Below are 16,610 nucleotides of genomic sequence, written 5' to 3' on the forward strand. Positions count from 1 at the left end.
TTTGCTTACCAAAATGTCTTTGAAGAGAACTGGGAGGTAAAATGGCTAATTCTACCCAGCAGGTTGACTGTTTGCATTAGCACCCACTCCACTCACCATTTGGGTTTTCACCACTATCTTCCTTAATTTAATTTAAACATTTTTCTTTTTAAACAATGCCAGATTGGCAAAATGAGATCCACAAATTCTATGCCTATCTACAGAGCAGAGTAATACCAGATTTTTGGAATCCCTGAGGACCTCCACAAAAGAAGATTTCACAAAGTTTGTGTTCTGTGGTTGCAAAGAGACAACATTAAAGGCTTGGGGAGAGGGAAGGGTGGAGTTACAAAATAAAAGTTGAAAGCTGCTGTCAAACTGAACTCTCTGACTTAGGCGTGGTTTCAGGCCAAACCTTCAAATAGTCTTATTTAAGGATAAGAATCAGGTGAGCTACTGTGGCTTGACTCTGCTCCAATCCAATTGATCCTAAGGTCAAGTAGACCAGATGAAAAAGTCTCGTAGGAACTTGTTTCATTCCACACACTTCATGCTAAGATATTTCCATGGTCTGCTGCCTTTAGGAGGGTTGTTTGCTGGACCAATTTCTGCATTTAATAGGCACCAGACCAGCTCCTGGCTTACCAGAAAAGCACACATGTTCCTGAAAAACATTATTTTGTGTGCAGATTGTCCCAAGGTAGTTGTTTTATATAAATTGGTTTGGCATTTAAAGAGATTATAAATCCCCAATTTCTCAGCTTCACCCAAACTTCCCCATAGAACTATGTGAGTATGAAAGCTTAAAGCACAATAAATGCTAGTTTCTGAAGATAAAGTTTGCACGATTAATTAGAAACTTTTAAACTGGATTGCAAATTGTAAAACACTTAGTAATGCACATCTAAATTTTAACAGCAAAGTGGTTTCTTCTTAGTAGCTCAAGAAATAATAGTCACCCAAAAACTCTTGTTGCAGAAGGTAAGGATGCAGAATTCATCAAATTACTCCATCTGCTGGCTGATTTCCTCCAATCCTGGATGATTTCTCTTAGCTGCGTATTCTTGTCCCTTTTTAATGCAAATGAAACATTCAAAGCTTGATCAGTGTCCTTTCAAAGCAAATGAAATATTCAGGGTTGCCTTTGATATTCAAAGCACTTCCTGGAATCATGACTCCTTCTTTTCTCTCTCCATTTCCAGTTTAAGAAGACCTTTATATTGCAATTTTAACGTATTCTTTCTTCTACAGAAGGCACAAGACAAATATTTTAACACTTTAGTGGTTTTACTAGCCTTTCTATGTTGCATATCATAAAAAGTATAAATTATCCAACAATTTGACTAATATTTTGGTGTGTTTCTGTTGTTCCATGGAACATTCATGACACTTTAGAAATATAGGTGTCCTACTCTTTAACACAGTACTCAGAAGTTATGCCTGATTCCCATCCTTCCCACTTTGTAACCTTCCATTGAATAGTTTTCCCTGGACCCTAAATTGAACTATTTATAGAAATTCTACTTCTTCATAAGTCAGTGTCTACCTGTGTCTTGTACTCAGTCATGCTCAGCCAGTATTCATTCAGGGCAGCCCCATGCACCCCCTTTTCAGGACTTGTCCACAGCTACACAATTTTCTGTACAGCCTTTCCTCCCTCATGCTTTCCACAGCATTTTCTGAATATCATCACTGCCACCCGCCTGCAAACACATTGTGAATTTTTTTGCAATGGGACCATCCATTACAGAACATATCTCTGTATTTGAACTGATGACACTTCTGGTTTATTCAAAGTGTTGAGGTAGTGCATGAACAAATAAAAGTGTACCTCCAAAGAACCAGCTTTGAAACTAGAAAGTACAACTTTCTACATTAAATTACCACAATCTACATATATCCTAATTTATGTGAAGGTTTTGAGGGAGATGCAGCTCTAAGATTAAGGCTTTTGTGGTCCCCAATATGCTTCCTCGGAATTTCAATTCTTGCAGGTCTGGGCATAAGCTGAAATGGCAAAATGCAATGAGCAAAAATATTTGCAGTCTTGAATCAGGATTAGGCACAGTAACAACCAGAATTGCCATTCTAGAAGTTTGAATTGATCAAGGCAACAACTGCTAAGTGCAGACACATAAGCGAGCTGCTGGAAGCTATCCACTTCACCAATAGAATAACAGCGCATTAAATTAAACGCACTTGGGCTTGAAACTCTCTGAGTGAACACCCAGTTTCTTTGACATTAAATGAATTACACAAACCACTTTAGTGTTTACTCCCAATAACCCCCCGACCTGCCAGCCACCAGCCTGAGGCACTGTCATGCTTGGTCCCAGGTTCAGCTCAGCAGGAGATGAGGCCTTTCCTTGTCTCCCTGCTGCTTCCCCATGCACGTGTTGGGATGGTCCTGCATTACAGGCCATGCTCCTGTGCCTGCACCAGAGATGACCCCAGACAAGAGTCACCACATTTTGCTATGGGTTTCATCAGAGGACCCAAGTTCAAAAGACAACAAAGAAAAATGATTCAGCACACAGATAAGGGCTTCACAAATACTTTTATCAGTTTACATCCTGACAAGGTTGAGACCAATGCTCACAAATGGAAGAGTGGGTCAATGATTCTCTACAAAGAGAGTTGTGTAACCCAAGCTGTCGATCACTTTACCTCAGGGAGGAAAGAAATGCAGAGTACAAATAGAAACTGAGTCACTATCCCTCCCTACCAACCCCTCCTGAGCAAATTTAAGCTGCCTTCACATCCTAGAAACCAAAGAGAACAGTGAGACAGAAACGTATATATTACCTTGAAATTAATTCCCTAAGCACACAGCTGGAGCAGCACAATAAAATGTAATTTATGTCTGTTACAACAAACTTGAGTTAGCACAGCTCAAGGACCCAAGTAGCTACAAATTGCAGACAGGAAATTTTGGGTGAGAGAGCCCTTTTGTTCAGATAAACCCACTCCTACCTTTTTGTGCACCAAAGAAGGGATGAAAGAAACTTATTGTTGGAAAAGAAATATGGGGAAATTAAAGCAAAAAAGACACAAGGCAGACCCAGTGATGGAATTTATATAAGAATTTGGTACATTGCCTTCCATATCTCAATAAGGGTAGCACTTATTCAATGGTGGCATTTCTTTTATTTGCTCTAACAAGACTACTGCATTTCAGGCACATAACAACTTGCTGAATTCTGACTGTAAGACTCAACATTTGGTGTAGTTCACCAAGGCAAATTGTGCAGAAATAACCTGTCTGTAAGAAAATATCCACCAAAGACAGCATATCGAGTTCACACGACAATACCTTTAGCATCTCTTTGCTACTCCTTTTATGTGATGTAGTGCATGACATTACATTTAAAACAGGTTTAGATAAAAAAGGTTTGTCAAATATAAAGATAATACCATGTGAATTCTATGTTGAAATCAATACTATAACAATATCTAACAAAAAGTCCTTGGCAGCCTAGTTAAAGGAGAAGACAGCTGAACTGAACTGAACTGAACTGAACTGAACTGAACTGAACTGAACTGAAGGGTCTTTCCAGCATTCTTATTTTCATTTCGTGTCAGGAAATTTGCATAATTAATTCAAAGCACCATCAATGAGACAAATAAAAATAATGCCTCTTTTTTTTGCCAAGGAGATTAGTGTGTTTTCTCTGTTTAGTTGAGGCGGAACAAAAAGCTTTCTTTAACACATACTGGTTGCCATGCTTGGGAAACGTAAAGGAACATAATCTAAATGCTTCACACTTGCATGTGCAAAGACATTATTGCATTTATGTGGTACTCAAGTTTTTTGTACATACATAACTATTTCTGACTCTGACTAGCCAACCAATGCTTTGACTGAAAGGATGCATTTCAACCTTTTCACATCATCACTGTATTTTCTGTTCTCAGAAGATTAAGTAGATTACATGTGAGTGAGACATATTCTATTCCCAGAAAGGTCACTATCTCTGACACTGTGAGGGGATCATCTTATGAGTATTGGACACTGATACATCTGTCCATCACCAGTCCATTTGTCCATGACTACAGGCAAGGACTCAAGCAGCTTAGCCTAAATATAAGAGTCTTAATGTATCAGTGTGAACTCATGAGTTAACACAGTCAAGCCAAGCCAGATTAAGCAATGATAGTAATTGAAGATCATTTGCCATCTACAGACAGAGCATAGGAGGATTGACTAAGGAGCTTACAAACCTAAGACTTAGCTGAGCTCCACACCTTCACCTGACATGAAGCAGAGGCATCTCACATCCACCTAGAAGCAAAGCAAAGGGTGAAAAGGAGAGTCAGCATCAGCTAGAAGAGCTGTGAAAGAATGTCAGCTCAGCTTGTTCTAGTTGGTACAAAGTGGAGTAGCCCAGTTGGCAGCTCTGTGTCTGAGCTTGCTTGCCTGCTTTGGCAGCATAAGGATAAAGAGAGGGGAAACACCATGGCCTCAGGATGTCGTAAAGGGTGCCCTTTGTACCAATTGCATTTACTGTCCTGGCAAAAAATGAATTTGTACTTCACTAGGATAAAGTACTTCTGCAGTTAAATAACATGTGAGTGCATCAAATAAGATTCCGTGAGCATCGCTGTTCTGTTGTCCTGTGTATACTTCTGCTGTCATTCATGCATACTCTGGTCTCCAAACACTGTCTAATCAACAGCACAACAAGCACACCAACTCCAAAATAATGTACCTAAACTTCTGAAAGTGAATGACCGTGTTCTGCAAAAAGCTCATCTTCAGGTACCGAGGTGCATTGCAGAAATAAAAGCCCTTCAGATCTGCTGCATAATAAAGCACTACAATTCTAGTATAGTTTTCCAATTTCCTTTTAGGTAGAATCTTTAAGTTACACCTTTCCCTAGTGCAGTCCTTTAATTTAAAATTGATTTTCTCATCAAAAAAACGTGGCCTAATTGCATAAGAGGCTCCATAGTTCAATGAACAATTAGTAGTATTCAGCATGTTTCAGTCTCAAAGCAGCAGATGTCAACAGTCTTGCAGATTTCAGATATCAATTATTCAGATTTCAAATCAATCAGACAACACCTGAAAACTAGAAAGAGCTTGGTTTATATCAGTCTAACAACTAACAACAACTTAGAACATATTTCGAGCAAAATGCATTTGAAAAGGACACATCCCTTCCCACTTGTATGTTCTTTTCATTCTGGTCTTTATCTCCCAAGGTGTAAAAAGCAAAATGTTTTCAATGTGAAAAAAGGTGAAGGCTGCTTTAGGCTCTCAATGTGAAGTCCTATACCAAGGGTATAAGAAAGAATATGAGAAGTTAGACAAAAGGGCTTAGCAATTGTTTAAACCGGAATTAAATTAAAAAAAAAAAAAATTATGCTCTTGTTGGCAAGAAGGGGTCCAGCTAAGATAAGCCCTGCAAAAAAAGTACCTTGCTATCATTAAATATTCGTAATTGATAGTTCTAAATTGTTTGCTCTTTATCCCTCTTATATGCTGTTTCCTGGTTAGAACACTTTTGGCTGCTAATTTTATTTTTGTCCTGTGATAATGTATAAAAGTTGCTGTGAAATGAATGTGACCATACTGTGAGTTTAATGTGCACCTCTTGCTGTTATTGGAGGAGGCTGCAGGGCAGGCCTGCTTGGGTTTGCTGCATGGGAATTCCATTATGTAACAAACACAGCTAAAGCCGATAACTGCTTCAGATAAATATCTAATTGAAGATATTTTCTGTCTGCAGGGGAAAGTAAAAAGCATTCACTACATACCTTCAGAGAGAAATAAACAGCATGAACTAAGGAGGATAACCTGAAAGGAGATGTGTTTTGTACACAACAGGACAAGCTAAGTCATCAGTCCTTTGTATAACAAAAGTTGTAGACAAAGATTAAAATAGGACAATGATAATAACAGGAGTTATTATTCAAAGATTTATTCAAACCAACCATTACCCAGAGATTCTCTATGCCCCACTTTGAAGCTTTAACAGATACTGATAAGGGTTGCCACCCCCTGACTGGGCTCCAGCTATCTCACAAAAGCTACATTTACTTTGCAAATCCCCTGTCCTTTCAAGTTCCCAGTCCTAGGCACAATTTACAGCGTAGTCAAGCTCCTTATCAGGGCTAGATCCAGGCATGCATCTAGTCAACTCTCAGCACTGCAGCTTTCACAGAGGGAAATCCAGGCATGATGGCCAAAGGGATGCTATCAGCTAAGAATAGCAGCAGCCAGAGCTGGTTCTTGGCATTACTGATGCTGATATTGTGTATGTGGCAGTAGGGAAAATTTGTCCTCAGCACAACTTTTATGTATTCTAAGGAAAGTCATAGCTGAAGCAGTACCCAAACTGTAAGTATAAAGTGGAGAAGAATTGCAATGTTAATTGGACCTTTTATATTCCATAACATGTAGGAGTTAGAGAGCCATGCTTTGGATTTGTAATTTTCACATTTATAACTAAAATGGACATATTAAAGACATATTAAGGACATATTAAGGACAATATGTACTTGAGTGAACACTTCCCAAAGAAATTCACCAAAATTCAAGTACCACTGTCTTTTTGACATTTCAGCTTATATATATAAATTGTATTTGAAGTAAGCCTAAAAATATCACAGATTGCCTTCCTTTTCTGAAACTGTCAACATGAATTTTCCTGGTTTAATCTCTTTTTTTCCCCTACAAGAAAGTCCTTCCCTCTCCATTCAAATATGAAAAATTTATCTGTTTTCATCCACATAAATCTCTTTCCAAATGACTGGATTTTTTTATCTACCATATAAGAGATGAATTTCAGATTACCAGTGACCTCATCCAAAAGCTTTACATTTTGGAGTTACCTCAAGTTTTTATGGAATAGTATCAATGCAACCAAATACTTCTTTATTTTAATTGAAGGACTGCTTAAGATTTCTGACAAAAATCCCCAGAAACTACACCCACTATTTTTAGGCAGCTGGGGAAAAAAGTGGTTCTTTTGTTGTTTACAAATAATTATTTTCCTTTTATAACTATAGAGGAAAAAAAAATACTGTTTATCCCCTGAAGTCTGTCTTACAGAAGGCAGCAGGCTTCTGCACCACTGATTGCAACACACAAGGGGGACAAGTTTTTAAATATATATTTTTTAAACTCAGGTCAAATGTCACAGTATTACATTTTGTATCTCATCCAAAGCGCAGTATTTTGTCTTTCTTTTTTTTTTGTTGTTCCCAGCACAGAGCTGTATTTTCCATTTGCTGCAAGGGTGCTGTCAGGAACATGGGGGCATTTCCTTAATTCCACAAAGGAATCTGAGCTCATTTCAACACTGAATTTCCTCCCGATGGGGACAACCAACCCCTTGGTGAATTTCCAGCCCCAATTGGATATGCATGCAGCACATCCTTCTTCAATCTTAAGAGCTCTATGCATGCAGCAGTGATAACAGCAGTACAGGGGAGAGAGTGAAATGGATGCCATTGAGAGGAGTATAAATTTCTTTAGAACCAAATCTGACAAGAGAACTCTCTGCAATAGCAGAAGATCCACAATAGAGAATCCCATCTCAGGAAGGCAAATATACGGTGCTGCGAGTTTTTCTGTGCCACACAGCACAGAGGGAGCACCACAATGATACACACAGAGCTAATGCAAGAGCCTGCAGCCATCTCACCATCTCACATGTAAGGCCACATTCAGGCATTTCCAGCACCCATTCCAGTGAGGAATCAGCTCTACCGACTACAAAACAGCTGTGAGTTTCTCAGTAGCCACCCCAATACTCCCACGTAGCTACTTAAAACTTTTACATGGCACCTTTTCTCTGATTAAGAGATTAAGACACTCACACACACACACATCCAAAAAAAAAAAAAAAAAACCCTAAAAAAAGAGTATGCAGCTCAAAAAGTGCCTCACAGCATGAACTTAACAAAAATAACAATTTCCATATGTTGGTCTCTGCAAGTATTTAACTATATGTTTATGATGTCTCTATCTCCTTGATTTAATTTCATCTGTTCAGGGCTCATCAACAGTTTGCAAAGAATTTAATTAGGACAAGTTAACTAAGTATTTGCAATTGCCATCAAAACTGCACAAACATTCCAAATTGAGCTAATCTAAGAAATCTACAGCTGTGAGTCCTTGGAAGAACAAGAAACCCAAACAACACAAGCCCATTTAATAAATTCAGAAAATTATGCATTCAGAAAGATATGTGATTCAAGTAAATACATATAATGTATTTTGTGTCAGTGGTTTCCCCTGGTTGTCTTGAACTGTATTGATAAGAAAAGAAAATTCTTAAATACATATACCAAAAACTGGGAAGGCAGGAAAAGCATTTTCCAATTCCTGCTGTGAAAATAAAGGATTGCTCTCAGTAAAGTAAGGATTGATTTTTCCATCCTCAATGTCAAGCTAATTTGTTTCTAATTTTAATGGGATTAACCTACACCAAATTATCCATTGGCTTTTAAGAATACAGAATCTTAAAACACTGCAGCATTTGCAGGTTTAACTTCCACCTTATTTCAGGCTTAGAAAATAGTGGGATCTGATGAACATCATGTGATGCTAAGTAAATCTGGGCTGTATGGCATGAAAATTCCCTCTCAAAGAAATTTATCACACAGTGATGCAGCTTCCCAGAGGACAGACTGTCAGTTTTTTAAGCTGGCTGGATCGCACATTCAGTAGGGTACTGGCTAACAGCATTGTTTAACCTCTTTTCACAAGGAGAACCACTTAGAGCTTTGTAAAAAGAGGGTGGCCACAATGCACTCTAATTCCCAACCAAATAAAAATCAGGCTAAATCTTGAACATTTGTTTTTTAATTCAAATTTCCTACTATTTTATTTGCTTACTTCTTTGTTTGTATGCTAAAGACATCATAACTTGTTTAAAACTTTTTTTTTCCAAAGACAAGTTTTTGATGTCGTATAGATCAAGCATTTTATGTATTAAAAGTTGTGAAAAGCAGGCATACAAATAAATAATAAAGAAATTATTATTTAGGAAGCTATCTTCCACTGTACACATTGCCCCTACTTTCCATAATATATTTGATTAATGTTCAGGAGAAAATAGATTGGAAAAACACAGAGCTAACAAAAGACATTTACAGGAATTTGACCTTGCCAGTGGGCTAAACCCAGAAACAAAATCTGAGCATTTCAGCAATGATGTTAATGTGTGTGTGTGTGTGTGTGTGTGTGTGTGTGTTCTTCAAGTTTTATGTTTCTGCACAAGTGAGGAACAATTTAAGAACTTAAAAGGAAACTAAGCCCCTGGGTAATACTACTTGAGGAAGAAGCTATCCCTTTAATTATTATTTTTTATAGAGCAAAACTAGATTATTTAGCTACAGTCATAACCAATAAGTATAATAAAGGAAATAATTTTTTAACACAAAATCGGTTTCTGGGGCAAAAGAGTGCAATGCCATATGTGTTACTTAACTGGATCACCGTTTGTCAGGCAGAGGAACAGCCACAGGTGATGTGCCCCAAAGTCACCAGCGTCCCAAACCCCCCTGGGGGCTGCAGCCAGCAGCACAGCCTGCAGAGATTTCACCATGGACCAGAGGTCAAGGGCTGGCTCCTCCTCAGCTCTCAGACAGAGCCAGGATCGGAAGGGCAAAAGAAAGGCTCTTTAGCCACGATGATTGTGCGCTGGCAATGATGGATGGGCAGCGCCTTGGGTGTTTCCATTCCAATCCCAGCCATCCCAGCCCTCTGTCATCTATTCTCCGAGCATTAGACAATGCCAAGGCAAAGCCATTCTTTTCCTGTCTTGCACACAGTTCACACAAGTCAATAACAGACTTTTATCAAGCAGTAAGTTACTTCAATAAGCCAAACTTCTTCTGGAGTTTCAGGGTGCATTAAGATGCAACCTAACTGGAAACTTTTTAACAATAACATTCTTATAGCTTAGGCGAAGCAGATTTTTCTTTTAAACTGTTTTCTATGCAAATGTAGAATTGTGTATTTTGCGTGTCTTCAATGCCACCTTGTGGTCAAACTTTTTTCTTATTGCTTTTCTTTTTTTTTTTAATTATTTTTGCATTTTTACTTTTAAAAATTAGTACAAAAACAGCAATGAAACAAACAAACAAACCCTACAAATGAAAAAAATTATATCCAGTATAACCAAAAGCATATCCTGATCAGAATGTGCAAGATGATACAACTTTTCAGACTCAATACTTTCAAAGTCTAAACCAAGAACAAAAAAGAAAAAAAAACTCAAAACCAACCACAACATAAAGAACAAGGAAAAGGTCAGACAAAAAAAAAACCCTGAAATTTATTTTATTCTGAAGTCAGTAACAGAAAGGTTCATTGCTGTTGATTCACAGCCCTCCTGAGGTACTTCGATTGAACACAAATTTATGAAGTCTCCGGATATGCTGACTTAAGAGCTAGTGTCTACTTGTTTTCTCTCCATAGATCAATAGCTCCCACTATGTATTTGTTTTCTTCTGATATTTAGCTACTCTTTCATCATTATTAGAATTCACATTTGTTAATGTACAGCAGAATCCTATTTCACAATGAAGGCTGCTTGGTGTCATAGAAAGGCATACATAATGTTTATTAGATTATTATTACAAATATTCTAATGTAAAGTTTAAACAGCAACAGCACTTAAAATGCAACTGAAGACTTTACTGCATAAAGACATACAGCAAAGGGTTTATTCATGACAAAAGTATTTATAATTCCAAAGACAACGCACAATATCATGACATTTGTTCCCATAATCTGTAATGTAATCTTCAGCATTGCCTCAAAAACCATGGAACTGGCAGTCACCCTTTTACACTTCCTGTACTCTCAACAGAGAAGCACAAAGAAAGGCCAAGAGGATGAATGGTTATCACCATCTACCCTATTATTCCATGCAGTGAATGGTTCTTATGAGACCAGCTATGACTGGTAGCACTTAAAACAATTTTAAGGCTGTTCCAATATAGTGGCAGACCATCAGACATTCCTAATCCCTAACAGCCTTTCCTCACCACCCAAGGCATCCACTATTCTCAGGAAACATAAGCCAAAATCTGCTTCCAAGTGAAACCATTTTACGTTCTAAAAAATCATAAAAAATGTTCATGCAAGACAGATTAATATTATTTTAACTTATACCTCCACAAAAGAGAGTCAAGTATTTATCATATGCTGAGACCAAATGGCTTGAGGATATTGAGTGCACCTGCTCATTTTTTAAGGGCTTCTCTTCCTTCATTTACAAAATGTTACTCAGTCAGGAAGCAGCACAGCTACTGTCTGGCTGCCACAAAATGCCTGAATGAATTGAAATAAGCCAGAATACCTTGAGCATTCTGATAACCTTTCTCTATTCCACTGGGTAAGAATAATGAACATGAGGGGGAGAAGTGTGTAAACCAGTAGGAAAAGTAAATATAAGTAACAGAAGCATTTGTACTTTGGTGCTACAGACTTAGTGAATTCTCAGATTTACAGTTTAGCACATCCCACGACTGTAAGTACAGCAATTGCTACTATCCTTCTCTGCTACAGTATTCCCCCTAAGTGACTTCAAACATTTTCATGGATATCAGGAAGGACATCCTCATGTTAAAGAGGGGAAACGGAGACACAAAGCAACGATCTTTTCTATAGGCATCCCATAAGCTGTTGAAAGTGGCCAAGAAGGAAGTCATCAGAGTGCTAGTCCTGGATGCTTTCCTCCAGTCCGCCTTGCGTCTCCCACCAACCACACAACAGCCCCTCTAAAAATGCTTCCTCAGGACACCACCACGGGCAGTGTCTGGCTCAGGGGACAGACATTCAGCTGAGAAAACAGATACTCTGAAATAGCTGGGAAGCATTGTTGTGTTGGGGTTTATCTCATCTAGATAAAATATGAGCATTATGGAAGATATCACTGTGAAATCTCCCTCCAGGATTAATTATCTTGTTTATGCTCTGGGATTTGTCAAAAGCTTTGATGAGCAGCATATGCTGGCTCACATGCTGGCACCTTCCTTTTCAGCACCCTTGATGATTTGGTGAACTTCTGTTCATAGTGGATTTATGAAGTAAACACCTATTGTAGAAAAAACAACAACTGAAAAACAAAATTAAATAATCTCAGTGAAAATATTAATTTGCTTTATTTCTTATCTCACCTTTCTGTCTCTTTCACTATAAGTTAATGCCTCCCTTATGAAGTATTTAATTATAGAGATTTCATTGCTTAATTCTACATGTTTATTACTTCAGGAAGGCTGTTTCATGTAGTTCTGTTAGTTTAGGAAATAGACGCTTTCATTGTGTTTTTCTTCTTGTTGGACATGGCTTAACCCATTTCAGTAATTAAAACGGATTTACTCCTGCTATAAAAACCATAATTGATATAACATTTTAATTCCCATTTGTTCCTTCGAGTGGTAGTTGTATTCATGCTCAGACTTCACGCCTTGTTACAATTTGACAGCAGCTTAACAAGTTATTGAACACCATCTGAGTTATGGTAACTTTATATGTTCCTTTTCTTAGCACACAGCAGATGTGAGATATTGCAGCAAAACATAAACTAAGAAGTACCCAGGAAGCCAAAAAAATACCCAGCCTTGTGCCCCAGGTGCCTCTGTTGAGTGTCAGCAAGGCACTGTGCATGCCCACCATGGAAATCATGGCTGCTTTCTTGTCTAGTGCACAGCCTCAGAGGAAAGCAAGCACTGAAACTGACACCAACGTGCATTTTGGAGCTTCTGGTGTAAGAGCTTCTTACAAATTACCAGATACAAAGTCTATCGAAGTCAGTGGCAAAATATCTGCCCCTGACCTCAACAGCCTTTTGGTCAGGGTTTCACCCTGTTGAAGATTGCATGCAAGATGTTTTCCATTACCATCTGTATGGCAGATTACCTTTGTCAAATGGGCAGTTTGCTTTATTTCTCTCTTTGAGTGACATTCACACCTCCCTCGGGAAGGGACATCTGCTGATAACAGACTATTGAATGTCAGTGCATGACTGATAAGAACTATAACATCCCATCATGAGATGCTCCGCCCAGAGGGAGGAGCCAAGCATTGTTACCCAGATATAATCTGAGAGTCTGGAACACCAGCATGGCTTTTCTCCATGAAATTCCCAGAGGAACAGCAGCTGTCTCTTCTTCCACTGGATCTATCCTTCTCTACAGATCTCCCTTGCTCCAACAGAACCACATCTGGCACTTCAGGAGGACTGCAGCCACATTTCCAATTGGACTGTCACTAACACCCTGACCCACAGGTGTCAGGTTGGGTTCTGACCCTGTCAGTGTTTTTCTGGTATACTACATTGTTTTATTTCATCCTTTTTTTTTTTTTTCCTTTTCCCTATTAAAGAACTGTTATTTCCTGGTCCCATATTTTTGCCTGAGAGCCCCTTAATTTAAAATTTATAGCAATTTGGAGGAGTGGGGAGGGTTTACATTCTCCATTTCAGGGGAGGCTCCTTCCTTCCTTAGCAGACTCCTGTCTTTCCAAACCAAGACACACCCCTACAAAAATTATGTGCTGGTTTAAATCACAAGCAGAAAGCTTGGCTGATGCAAGCTGGAAGTTCTTAGGGCTGTATCAGGATATGAGCATGTTCTGGCACTGTGGCTAATTTAGTACTGGGGAGAACAAGAAAGAACTTTTCAGAGAACCTGAACAAGATCCAGCATTGAGTATTTGTTTATTTCTCCTCACCCAGAGCTTCTCTTTGACATATTATAGGACTTCCTGCAGGTTTTTTTCTCAAAATGAAGCCACCCACATCCAAGTTTCCTGTTTCTCCCAGATAAAATGAAATATTTGAATTAGGACAATGGAACTTACTTCTTAAGTTCATATTTGGTCTTCAACAACAACAACAACAACAAAAATCAACAACAAAAATCAAACAAACCAACTAAACAAACAAAAAATCCCAACTGATACTAAAGTTTTACTCTTTAGGCCACATAACATGACCAAGAATGGAGCAGGGAGAGTAGAAGCTGTTTTCCAGAAATATAGTAGTGTCATACATTTTCCAAAGTATGTTTTTCTGAAGAGAGAAGGTTGTCACTGGGAAACAGCTGGCCATGTGGAAAAGTCAACAGCTGGGATGAGGAGAGAGAATGTACTGGAAGCTATTTTTCTTCCCTTGAGCCAAAATATAACTTTATGTGTTTCAGAAAAATAGCTAAATGAATTTGTGAATGAAAGTAGAGGTGGTCAGCATGGCAGTAAGGGGAGAAGCTATTAAATGAGAGAGTTTTGCCATTTCCCATGCCCTCAGAACTCAAAAGCTTTTCTAGCAGAAAAGGGGCTTGCTAGCATATGGATTAACTTTGTTCCCGAGTATTACTCAATAAAAGTGCTGCTTTTCAAGGGTAAAAGCAAAACTAAGAGTATTTTTATGCACTATTTAAAGGACCACGAACTCTTTCAGTGTGAAATTTTCTAACACATTAATTACATTGTCCGATAATTTATTAAAGAATTTCCAGAGGACATTCTATAAGGTTAAGCCACATTCTTTTGTGATGCTAAAGAAGGAACGATTCCACCAACAATAACACAACACTAGTGTCAGGCAGAGGAGATGCTGAGTCAACTCTACAACAGCAGAATTAGGCACTACTACCAACCATTTTCAAATTATTGATTCAATTTTAAATATGAGTCAACTTGTTTCTCAGCTCCAACGCAGACCTGTTTATCCCGATACGCATGCACTACTCTACACCAAACAGCTTCAATGTTTCATTTAGTACCTCTGATTTTACAATATAACTACATTTTAGAACAGGAAGAAACACTTGTATGGGAAAAGAGTATTTCTTATTCTGTTATATAATTTCTAGCCCTTTTCTTAATTACAAGTGTAGGTATATACAGCTAGAACTGACACAGTATTTACTCATTTATGAGAATTCTTGCAACATCTGAATGTTCTGTGTGAACTTCATTTGAAATTAATGTACTACCAGAAGAACTTATTTCATCACCATTTTACTTTGCTCTACTGATCTGCTAAATGTGTTACACTTTTATTCCTTTAAAAGGCATTATAAAAAACCTGACCTGTCATTTTTTTCCTAGGGTTACAAATAACTATGTATGCTTTATACAAATTAACTGTGCAAAAAACATACTAAAAGAGAATTTGGGTTTTTTCTTCAGTGCCAAAGCAGTAATAATAGGGCAGACCTTGGTACGAATATAATCAAAATTGGAAAAAATTCTATAATTTATTTTTATAACTTTACCAGCACCATTATTGAAAAACTACTTCTTTCAATTATTTTTATATCACTGAGTTTTAGATAATATAGAAACACATTATTTGAGTTACTTTCAAACAAGATAGTCAGGAAACACAAAGGATACTAAATCACATATATTCAGAATACTTGATTTTAACTTTCCCTTCTAAGTTGTATTTTGGTACTGTATATTAGGACGAATTTTGTTTGGCTGAAAGCTCAAAGTTTACAAGAAGTGGGAGTTGGTAGAACTGGGACTGGTTTAGTCATTAGTCAATCTAAAGAAGTATCTTCTTACAGACAAAGATAAAAGGTTTATAGTTTACCACACCAGTTTATTAATAAACATTCATTAAATATCACTACAGTGGTCATTAGGCAAGTTCCTCAAAGGCACTAAGGCAACCTTAAGCATACCAACCTACTTCAGTTTCTCAGGCATGCAAAGCACCACAACACCTAAAAGTTAGACAAATGCCCCGCAGAATGGAATCCACAAAGCTCCTGATAGTTATTTTAGGCAATAAGAAAGAAGTGCTTGTAATCATAGGGGATTTCTCAAGATAAATAGCAACGCTGAACCGCTTGTAGATCACCCTAATATTTAGGAACCATAGTTCCTGTCTTTGAAGTCTCTGGTTTTTTTCATTAACCATTTGACTAAGTCAGGACAATGTTATCAGATGATGCAGATTAGGAAGGAAAAAAATACCATGTTTTAGATTAGGCCAAAACCAGGGCTGTTACAGATCCATATTGACCATCAGAGAAATATAATAATAAATCATTTTAAGAAAACCTTGTTTCCTCAGCTTTGCTGCTCGTTATGAATGCTCAGACTGGGTTCCTCTACACTGTTTCATCTTCTAATATTGTTTTTGAAACTAGATAAGAGACAAGATACATGTAATTTTTCTACTAAGTAGTTTAGGGCTTCTGGCTTGACTCTCATCACTTTGTGAAGTGATTGCCAAGCTTAAATTTGTCAGGCTGCAATGATTAAATCCAGCTCAGTATCTGTCTTTTCTTTCACCACACTTTCCCTGCCTCCATTTTCATTGAGATCTTGATTAGAATTGGCAGAGACAGAATTTCAGAGGACCATTAATGGTAAGTCACCTTAGGTAAACAACTCTAGTCAACTCTTAGGTATACAAGTGTGCCAAATCAAATAGTGAAACAGCAGAAAAGCAGACTTCTTCTCTAGAATTCAAGTATGGACAATAACCAAACAAAAAAATTTACCCTAAAGGAGATTTCTGACTACACTTCCTCTGATACAGATTTGAAGTTCTCATCAAGCACTCGTGTCATCACTCAACCTCTATATTCAAATTAGTGCAATCTCAAGTCCAGTTCCTGAAACCATCCACAGTCATTAGGGTGGAGTT

The sequence above is a fragment of the Zonotrichia leucophrys genome, chromosome 2 (genome assembly GCF_028769735.1).
Source record: "Zonotrichia leucophrys gambelii isolate GWCS_2022_RI chromosome 2, RI_Zleu_2.0, whole genome shotgun sequence".
NCBI lineage: Eukaryota > Metazoa > Chordata > Aves > Passeriformes > Passerellidae > Zonotrichia > Zonotrichia leucophrys.